The sequence below is a fragment of the Plectropomus leopardus genome, chromosome 11 (assembly GCF_026936395.1).
Source record: "Plectropomus leopardus strain MGB_pleo_1.0 chromosome 11, ASM2693639v1, whole genome shotgun sequence".
Taxonomy (NCBI): domain Eukaryota; kingdom Metazoa; phylum Chordata; class Actinopteri; order Perciformes; family Serranidae; genus Plectropomus; species Plectropomus leopardus.
This window is the reverse complement of record NC_142186.1, coordinates 21,674,874-21,686,030: the sequence shown is the minus strand read 5'-3', so window position 1 is coordinate 21,686,030 and position 11,157 is coordinate 21,674,874. Positions and strand designations below refer to the sequence as shown.

At 37.1% G+C, this 11,157-nt stretch overlaps 1 protein-coding gene across 1 annotated transcript in view; it reads left to right on the top strand.

The window, feature by feature from the left end:
- The first annotated feature begins 1,286 nt into the window (after positions 1 to 1,286).
- eva1ba (eva-1 homolog Ba (C. elegans)) overlaps positions 1,287 to 11,157 on the top strand; it is a 48,240-nt gene continuing 38,369 nt past the window's right edge. The window contains exon 1 of the mRNA XM_042490041.2: positions 1,287 to 1,306. The gene's annotated coding sequence lies outside the window, so the exon portion shown is untranslated. The remainder of the gene's footprint in view (positions 1,307 to 11,157) is intronic.

Genomic DNA, 11,157 nt, shown 5'->3' with positions numbered 1-11,157 from the left:
CAGATGTGTGTATGCAGCAGTATTGTCCTAGCTTTCTGTGTGTGTGTACTTTACTAGTAGCAGTGTATTTAACTGTTAAAATATATTAGAAATAACTGGTTTAAGTGCACAGCTGCATCTTCTTTTTAGTTAATACTCAATGTTTGTATGTCAGAGTGTATGAATGTGTCTCCAGCTGTGTCCAGCGGGCTGAGGTTTTATTTCCCCCACTGACAAGACATTCCAGTTAACACAAAACCAAATGTGTGCTGTATTTAAGAAAAAACAAAACTTGTGACTATCTGCAACATTGAGCAGCGGATATAATTCTCATGGTTGCCTTAAAAGAGGTCACAGGCAGTCAGATGATCTACATCTGAAAGTGTCTAGTCCAATCTCTACTGGGTAGCTCTTATTCGTCTCAATTAATCCTTTTAAACATGAGCACATTTGTTTGATTTCTCTCAAAATATGGGGAGAAGGCAACGAGCAACTTAATAAGACATGGCTCACAAATAAGCAAGAAATTAAAAAAAAATTACAAAAAAATTTACTGGGGAAAAAAAAGGCAAAAACAGGTATAAAACAAAAAAAGTAAGAAAATAGCGCAAAAAGTGCAGAAAATTAAACAATTAAACAATTATAATAATTATAAATATACATACTTGGCATTCTTGGCATTTCCTAGTTTAACTAAAAAATCATTTTTTTATAATACCCACTCCCATTTTGAAAAACTAATTTTCAGGTCATGTTCTTGGTACCTTTTGCAAATTTCTCACAACTTGTTGAGACATTTCTTCCCATGTTGCTCATTGCATTTTCCCCCTTGTGTTTCTGAAAGAAAGGCATGTGAATGAAACCTAACAATACTGATGCTGATCCAGGTTAAAAGTCAAAAAAATAAGCATTCAAGAGAAAAGCATACTCTCAATGACCAGAATAGATTTAACAAAGTAGTGATGGTCTGCCAAGTTTTAGAGCTGTTCCAAAAGTACAGCAAATGTTTCAATCTTAAGCGTTTGTCCCCTCAAATGCATGGATTTGCTCAGCAAATTTCATGACAGCCTCCCTGTTATATAAATGTTTTGGTGAGAGGTAAATATTTTCCTTTTATTTTTGTAAGTGCTCTTATTTTGAAGCCTTGAATCACCTGCTGACTTTGGGTAATTAGTCAGCATCAGCTGTCTCACCAGGAAGCTCGAGAAGATGTCAACACACAGTTTTTCAACAGTTTTTGTTTGTTTCAAACTTTTTGTTGGTTTTTGTAAACATTTTTGGATCATCCTCACTGGCACTGTCAGACCCCCCGAACATTTTCAACACGGTAAGTAACGCAGCTCATCACGCTCATATGTTTACTGTTTGGGGTACAAAGCGTGTTGGAATCTGCTGGGTGTCTATATTTTGAAACCTTGGCATTTAGAAGCCACTACATTTACTATTTTAAGCTACATAACATAGACAGTATGCGAATTCTGCATAAACAGCATTACTAATTTTGAAACCTATTTTGTAATACTGGACAGCTCATAGAATGAGTGGCAGAGTAAATCTTCAGTCCTCTGAACTGAGTATTAGGCAAATAGAAAAACATTAACAATTTTCAGGGAACAGCATGGTGGAATAAACAACGTGGGCATATGTTATTATCTGAAAGACAAATTCTTTTTTTTTTTTTTTAAATCACAAAACCTAAAAGATTTAGGGCCTTGAGAAAAAACATTTGAGGCTGGAGCCCTAAAAGTCCCCGCTCTGCTCCATCTCTGCTATAGATTTGGATAGATGTTCTGTAAAATTTCAAATTTGGCCAAATGGAAACTTAGGATTTTAGGATTTATCCTTTGGATACAGTGAATCCAAAGAATACATGTGTGTCTATGATCAGTGATTGTCAAGGAATCCTGCTCTGGCGTGAGAGTGAACAGATTGATCAATCAACCACCCAATAATTATCTTGACCTTCCCATACTACTGAGAAAAAAAAACCCAACAAAAAAATCCCTACATAAATCTCTAAAACTAATATCCAGTATACTATATCCAGGCAGAACACTGCACAGGCATTTCAATTTGTTTCCACATTTTAAGATTATAAAGTAGGCGGGAAGATGAGATTAGCAGCATTGTGATTTGTACTTAAAGACATGCTGAACTGAGTTGATTTTTGTTGGCGAGCTATCACAGCCACAAAACAGGCCTGAAAACAGAGTGTGCATACGGTCCCCATATGAGCAGCAAGAAGGAAAAACATCTGTTCAGGTCTTTCTTTAGTCATTTTAAGTTACTCTGTCTTTAGTTCTGCTCCTCAGGTTAGAATGTTGTTAAACACATGATAAAACAGAAGATCTGAAAATGTCAAATGCATTTACAGTATCATCAACACCACAAGACACATAAATCATCTGAAGTGTACAGATATCCTCGTTTTGTCCTTGTTTTTAATTAACTTTGCTGTTCAGTTGATTACCAGGCTCTCTTAAACTACACATTGTGTGACTTTGAAATCAGTGCTCATGTTTTGTTGTACCAGAGAATGTCCTTTAACATGATAACTTCATTTAAGACAATAAAACAAATGAGGAAAGAAAACCACTAGTGCTCATATTCCTTCCACATTAGAGTGCAGTCCAATTCAGTAACAGACAGTGACTTTAGATGTGGTTATGAAACTGGTGCCAGCAGATGCAAAGACTTTGGTGTGGCACTTTACACATGGTGGGCCCTGCAGCAATCAGAGAACAGAAAAATCTAATACAGACAATAATAATGATTTCCTGTGATGAAGTGGCACTGTCTCTCTCAGCACTGAGCTATAAAAAAAAGCAAACATATGCAGAATATTAGGGGTGTAACGATCCATCGATCTGCATCGATATATCGATTAAATGATCAATAGATCCATATCATCGCCTTTCAGGTGCGCCCTTATTTTGAAAGTCTGTGTCACGTCACACAGCGTCTAGCAGGTGATGGCGAGCAGCCGAGAGAAAGATGATGAGGATATATTACTATTATTTACTCGGGAATAGATCATCAGTCTGGAAATGTTTTGTTTTCAGAGAAACTGACGGCGCACGTCATATGTAAACAAAAGCCCTACTGACCTCTTGTGGTTTCAGCAATATTGACTGAAAAAAACGTACATGTAGACTAAAAGATCATTAATTTTCGAATTGAATTTTCAATTGAATTTTCCAGAAAGTGTTTTTAAACAGAATGAACCAGTTTTAATTATTTCCAATTATGTAGGCCTATATGTTTGTATCTTTTCTGGCCAAAAGCAAAAAAAAGGGTGGCAGATTCTCCAGCCACCAACTGTGTTAAATGAGCAAATAATATCGGCTCATATTGATAGCAGGCCCCTAAATCGAATCGAATCGAAATCATATTTAAATCATATCGTGGTAGACTTTGTAATATCAGCAAATACTGTTTCGTTGTCAAAAATATCGATATAATTCCGTATCATGATGAAACCGGTGATTTAAACCCCTACAAAATATGCAATACTGTTTGTGTGAATACCATTTCATAGAACATAATAGTTGTTTTAACTGCAATCGCAAAGTTTGATTAGTGGATTGAATAGTGGATTGTGGATTGAATATAGATAGAAGCGTGCATCAGTTAATACACAGACTCGTGCTTGTGGCATTGTGAGAAGTAAACATTGATGGAGTCGTCCTTGGCTGAGCTGTAACTGCAGCTAGCTCAGAAGTGCTTGGTAAGCTAGCTGTAGATGCGTGATGGCTTCTGCACGGTGAGTGATGTTGGAAAGAATATAGTTGCTACACGAAACTGCTAGAAACAAGGTCTATTAATTTTCTTGAATAACTGGGTCATTATTTCTGGAAAGAGACATTGCTTTTGAGGTTTTCAGATTTTTTTTTTTGCACTTTGAGCACCATCTAGTGCCACCTAGTTCCATTATATCCAACAGAAGGCAGACATCTCTATGGTATCTCCAGCACTCTGCAGCTCACACCGTAACAAGCTAGATTGATAAATGAAAAGTACAGGTGGAAAAAAATGTATTTTTGATATTGGGGTAAACTGTCCCTTTAATTTTCGAGAGAGCCCAGAGAGCTGTTTTCCTCCTTGTGAAAGTGTTTGTGCTGACCTGAACACCTGCCGTGGGCAGCCTTAAATTTAAATAAGTGAATACCCCAAAGCATAAGACTGTCACTGCTATAAGTTTGCCACTAACTTGTATCTAATCATTGCATTACTTTTTATATTGGTTTTTATTTATTTATTTTTTGTCTTTACACATAGCACCTACCATTTTGCTCTGTTGTTGTTTGCTGTAGTACTTTTTAACAAGTGAGAAATGGTTGTCAGAAATGTTTGATATCTTTGACTTGGAATTGCAACTAAGAGTATAACGTGAACTGATTTTCCAAAATGACTGCTAACAATTATGATCTAAGTGATATGATGTGAATGCAGCCAAAGCTGCCTCTTGGATCCAGTCTCAGAATGATATTAATCTTTCCATCTTCCTCTTGGAAAAGAAAAAAAACAATTATTTCCTAAAATGTATTGTTGTTTTATTGTTCTTTTCCAAAGTATAGTACGTTTTTCTCCTTTTTTTATCAACAGTCTGATATATAATGTAGGTAAGACTCCAGAAGTCTCATGCAGACCCAGGGCATAACCCCTCTTACTCATAATCATCTGAAACCCATCAGCTCGTTGCAGGAGATTGTTTACAGCTGCTCTGTGTCTCCCGGTGACCTTGCCCTGTTTCTGTGAGAGAATGAAACACTTCTGTTTTTTGTCTCTTATGGGACGACATCTTGGGACATTCATATGCCGTGTAATCAGTCTTTAGTGTGTTTGCGTTTGATGCGATGCAGAGGGTTGTCCAGTCCCTGCATATTTTGTCTACATGTGGCTTTATTGGGTGTTGAGAAATAGCTTGCATAAATCTTCTGAGGAAGACTGCAATTGGTGGAGACTTTTTTTCAAAACTTTTTGTCTTTCAGTCTGAGCTATTTTCTTCTTCCTCGTTCCAAACTTACATCTGACTGAGCTCCTTCTATCTTTCTTCACCTTCTCAACTCATCCATCAGAAGCAAAATGGGAAATCCAAAATGGCGCAAGAATGAGTGTGTCATTTTCAAACTGCCCGCTAACTCCGAACATCTGGTCCTAAGGGGAGGAGGGCGACTCTGTCAATGGGAACCCTTGTGTCTCCTGTCAACACCATGAGATCACCCTGCCACAAGGTGAACAAGGAGTTATGTGTGTTTTGTGTGTATGGACTGACACTGTGCATACTGGAATGACGTTTAACAGGCATCGTTAAGACTTACAAATTTGTGGAGGGAACTACTGTAATTTAATTTTTTCTTCACTCTGCCCTCAACATATGTGGCTAAGTTTGTGTATCATAGGTGTTCATTTAGCTCAACAATATCCAATTTATTGTTAGAAAAGAAAAGTGTTTATAGCTTGGATTACTGTCATCAGACTATAAAATTGCTCTTACCCCTGCTTTTTAGGTATGATGTAGAGGGCTTAAAATGTATTTAGGTTACACTGATGTCTCAACCTAAGCTTTTCTTCAACATGCACAGATCAGACTACACACGTGGCAGCAATAAAAACACACTGAGTTAATTAATCAACAAGGGACATCTGGTGCAACAAGATCAGGACATCAGGACAAGATTAGGAATAAGCAAAAATAATTAATGTGTATAATGTGTCCTACATTTAAATGGAAACATGAAAAAATCATTAATGAAAAAGTCATTCATCCAAGAAGTGCAATAGTGTTTAGGGATTGTACGAAAATTATTTGGGCGGTGAGCAGGGCTAAAAAGAAGCCTGAAACATCCCCTCAACATGTAAGTAACTGCAGCAGCCTCTCCACAACATGTCAAAATAGTACTAAGTATAAATCAAGTTTAGGTACAATCAAGTCAAAGAGTGTACTGTCTTTATTTTTAATTACTTTCAAATGTGCTAAAAAGTGGAAAACTAAAAGCCATAGTCATAAACCCTTAATCTAAGCTTTTTTTTAAAAAATGCTCTAAAATGGTCAGTTTAGCTATTAAGTTTCTAAAAAATTCTGCCCCCAAATGTTAAATATGTGATTACGGCCCTGATTGGTAGAACTGGCTTTATTGTGTACCCCTATTCAAACCTTGATGGACCCTCTAATGTGTGTCATTAAGCGTTAATGCTTCCCAACACAGAGACAGGACTGTTGTATGGTAAATATCAAATATAAAAACCACGGAGCAAGAGCAAGTTGTGTGTTTTGAGATTACATAAGTTATGTTCAAGTTATTAAAAAGTTGGTCAGCTTGCGTTGCTAATGTTAAGTGTATTGTTCTCCATTTTAATATGTATTTAGGCTACATGAATTTTAGGCTGCACCTGCAACACTGTGTTTCATACACCTCTGGTTCCCAACCTGGGGGTCCCAACCCCACTGTGGGTCACCAAAGCCTCCCAGGGGGTCATGAGGTCTTTTCGATTTTAAGGGCTGTTAAAAAAACTTGAACAGTGGGCCTATCTCAGCATTTCATTAAGTTCTTGATAACTAGATGCAATTATATTTTTTACTTTTAGATGAATGTTCAAGATATACTCTTTTTCTTTTTTAAAACTCACAAGATACAGTGATGACCTGAACACAAGCTGTATTTGCAAAAGATGGCCAAGCAAAAGTAATTCCTTAAAAAAAGAACGCTTTAAAGAATGTATGATTGTAAGTTTATAGAATCTCTGATGCAGTATTTACAGGAAGTAACCTGCTCAAAATTAATCATAATTGCTAATGTAACACAAACTTCTGGCAGTTAGGCATTTAAGTTAATTGTATAGTTTATTAGTTATTCTCTACTGTTATTGTTATGAATTTAATATAATATGAAATGCAGTTTACCTAATGATAGTATAGAAGTCCCTGAAGGAAAAAGGTTGGGAACCACTGTACATGGTCCAGCCAAATACTAGGTTTTAACCTAGGCTTGTTTTTACATTTGGTCATTTGTTACTTGAGCAGTAAGTTGGCTGGAAAAATAGAGACAGCACACTCTTATGTGAACCGCTGTCTGACATTAAACATGCTGAAGAAGAAACTGACCTGAAGAACCTGTGTATTTATAATAAATAATTGAACCATACATGCTGTTTAGACCTTTTAGGTGCTTATAAGATTTATTCCATCACATATTAATTTTACACACTTTGGACTCTGGCAGTTCCAAATTGTAGTCAAATGTTTATTTGAACACATCTATTTCTTCTTTGTTATTGTTAGACATGGAGATTGTAAAGAAAATATTTACCTTTGGCAGTTTGCTGCTCTTGTAATGGTTTAAAATCTTCCCTCTCTTTGCTGCAAGATTTCCTGCGAGACAGCAAAATCTGACTGTAAGACTTTAGGTCACTATTATGTGAAATGGGACACTCCTCGTTTGTTCTGGTGTTGATGAGATAATATATTCTTTATCATTAAAAAAACAAAACTCAGTCATTATAAAATCAAGTGAGAATAATAGATCTGGTCTTACATGGATTTAATGGAAAAGCTGTTTGGTTTTATACAAATTACAAGTGAATGTTGAAATAACAGAATCAGGTTCCTGCCTCTGGGACACTTTTGTGAGGAAACATTAAACCGTGCCATGCAGTCTGATTGTTCTCTTTATTGTAGCTGCCTTTCAAATAAGTGAACATGTACAATCACAGACAAATTCAATTCAATCCCACACTGACCTGTTGTGGGCTGAGGGAGTGTGAGCTTGAGAGCTAAAGAGCTGCTGTCCATCGATGCTGATTACGGCTCTCACAGCTGTCCCCGCTCAGCACAGTCAGCAGACAGATAACTGCAGGAGCTGTGCTAATGTACGCTGTGGAAAATCTCGGGAAAACTAATCTGTCTGTCTGCACCTCTCTGTTTCTAATGACGTTTGGGCTCACACCACATTCTCTCTCAGACATAGAGACATAAACATTAGGGACACATTATTAAAGAATCAGATACTGTATTTTTTTGATGGCAGCAGCTGCTGCAAGTGTAGAGAAGTCTGACAGTAATGACTATATTAGAAAAATAAAGGTTCCATTCGACCGGATGAATTTACAGTTAAACATAAAATCCATAACCTCACTGGATTATTGAAATTTCTTTTGCCTCTAATATAAATTTTTGGTAGGCACTGGCTAAAGTAATCTTGATCTGTTTTTCCGCCGTTTGACCACTTCAGACTCAAATATCTTGATAACTATTGAATCGACCGCCAGGGTACAAACTTTTACGTTCACCACAACAGATGAGTTGTTGCTCGTGACCTCAATTTTTAATCTAGCATTGTCAGGTCAAAATGTTTATTTCTCTTATAATTGTATCAGCTGGACTGTGTTTTGTACTATTAAGCAAATGGATGCAAACACGTTAAACTTTAGGGGGTTAGCATTATGATAATGTTAGCATTGTCATCATAAGCAAATTAGGATGCTGATGTTAGCATTTAGCTTAAAGCACAGCTGCTTGCATGGCTGTAATCTTTTACTCTTAATACTGTATATTTACTATCCAGAGACATGATAATATAGTTGTTATAATATGTGCAGTTCTGTACTAAATGTGATCCGCCCACCATCAGTCTACAATCAGCCCCTTCACTCCTTGTGTATAAGTGCAAGACCTGAAGAAAATGCACAAGCTTTTTATCAAGTGTTAAAGTGGTAATGTGAAGAGGTTAAAAAAGAGGTGGTTAAGGTTGGGATTAGGGTTAGGCCTGCATCTCGTGCTGCATATCCAGCCCGTTCTCTTCTGAACTCGTAAAATAGGGCCTCTTTGACCGCGCCTTTGGTGTAAAGACACCTTTTGTGTGCACATGAAATGATGCTGGATGGCATCAGCTGAGGCAGCAGCCATATGGAACTGGTGTTATTATTCACAGGCGGATGGCCGGACGGCTGTGCCCACATGATTCGCACACCGGTGTCGTCATTAATCCTAACCATCTGTGCAAGCATGTCTGTTTGTTGATTTTGCGTTGTTGGTTGCCATGTTCTGTTTTTACCTTATTCCACCATGTGCATTTGTTGACATCATGGTAGTAATGTCTTGGAACATAAACAGCAGATGGTGAAGGATACCTAACTCTTACTATGTAGATGCGTAAGTCCACTGCAAAGCGGCAACATGTGACGAGTTGGGATGAGAACATGTTTGCATATCTGGTCAACACAACAGAGGATCTCAAGGCCTAAGGGGGAACATTACATGGCATTACGGTGACGCTAGCTACATAAATGTGTTGCTCTTAATTGTATAAGACAGAGGCCAAATGTAAAAAAAGGATATGTACCTTTTTAAGTCGCCTTTCTTTCTGCTTTGAAAACATCTGGTCTTGTATTGTCCAGTGTTGTCTCTCAGGCTGAAAAATCAAGCTGTTCTCCTTAGCGCTCCTCTCAGACTTTTTAGGGTTCATGTGTTTTTGAATTTGCATCGTTTCTGTATTTGCAGTGCATTTGCTGTTAATGTATTTGTTTTGGCTTTCTGCAGCATGTTTTTTCATTTGTAGCATGTTTCCATTGCTTTATTTGTTTTTCAGTCTCACATGTGCTTTCAAATTGGCATCGTTTCTGAAGCTGCGGCATGATTCTCCTTATGGAAATGATTCAGGCTGTTGTAGCGCATTTGCCCTTTGCACTATATAGAATAAATTGTGAAATAGAATAAACTATAAATGTAAGGACCTTCTTGAAAATACATTACTAGACATATCTTGTACAAAATAACCCCAAAACAAAACAGTCTGTCAAAAAGATCCAGACTTTTTAAAAGCATTTGTTGCACACAGCTTTTGACCAGAACACATAGGAGCTTTCATAAAAGAAAAAAAAGTAGGTCCACTTTTGCCTCAGGGTTTGTAATTTGACTTTTATCCACTGCTTTCAGCACCTTTAAAAAAAGAATTATGGACCAGTTCTTTTCACATCACAAAGTTTAGTCAGCTGAACATACTCAGGAGGCAATAAGTTTTGGCGTCAGTCGTGTGGGCGTTCAACAGCTGAATCATTTACAGAAATCAAGTGATTTTTCTCGACATGTAAGAATGTGGAGGAAATTTAAGCCCACCAGCATTGTGCTGAGAAACCACAAGGCTTTATGCTCATCATTATGCCAGTAAAGACACCAGATTTACCAAAATGTTGAATAAATTCTGACTTTCACATCCTCCTCCTCTTCCTCTCAAGTGCCTCCCACTCCTTCATCCTGTATCTGCTGGTGGCAAACAGCCCTTGGATTTCCTCTTGCTGCCCCTTCAAAAGCGAGCTTTGGTGTGGGCGGTTGAGACACGTCTCTTTCTTTTTGTGTGTGCTGTAAATATTTTCTCCAATCAAAGAGTCAAACTTCAGAGCTAGGGTCTAATCTCTGAAAGACACATCAAACAACAGGATGGAGCAGATGAGTTAAGTGAGAAAGAGAGTGCACGTCTCTTCCACTTAGTCTTTGTAGTAAGAAGGAGTTTATGATTTAATGTATGCTACTCAGATCAGCAAATGTGGATTACACCACATAGCATGACATTTCTCTACATGTATACAGGCTTTAAAGCAAGACTGTGACTTTCGAAAGATGAAATAACAGTTTGTTGCTCGTACAAATGAAAAGCTTAATTCATAAACATCATAAACACCACATGCTTGTGGTGCTCAAAACACTAAAGAAATAAAATGAAAAAAAAATGAAAACCTCAACAGCAATGTCTTTCCAGAAATAATTACCGGTTTACTAAAGAAAATCCACAGACCTTAAATTTTTTTTAAAAAAGTATTGAAAGGGCTGGAAGTGAGTGTAACGCATATGGGAGCAAATCTAAAGGACCGTTTTTCGTCTTTTCATGCGGTTCGCAGACAATATTAAAACTATAGAAAAACGCAGGCTAATTTTCCTGGTGTCCCAGGAAGTTTTCTGCAGTTCTGCACAGTATGAAAATCAATTAATAACAGAGACGTTTCAAATTAATATGTACTTATAGCTACATTGCTTCTCAATAACAAAATATCTTTGACAAAAATAAATATGCACTCTTGAAAGAATCACTTATCTGGAAATTTCAAGTCTGCTGATCACACAGAAAAATTGGATACCAAAGTAATACATTCAAAAATCGAACACTCTACAGCATAAATTTAAAA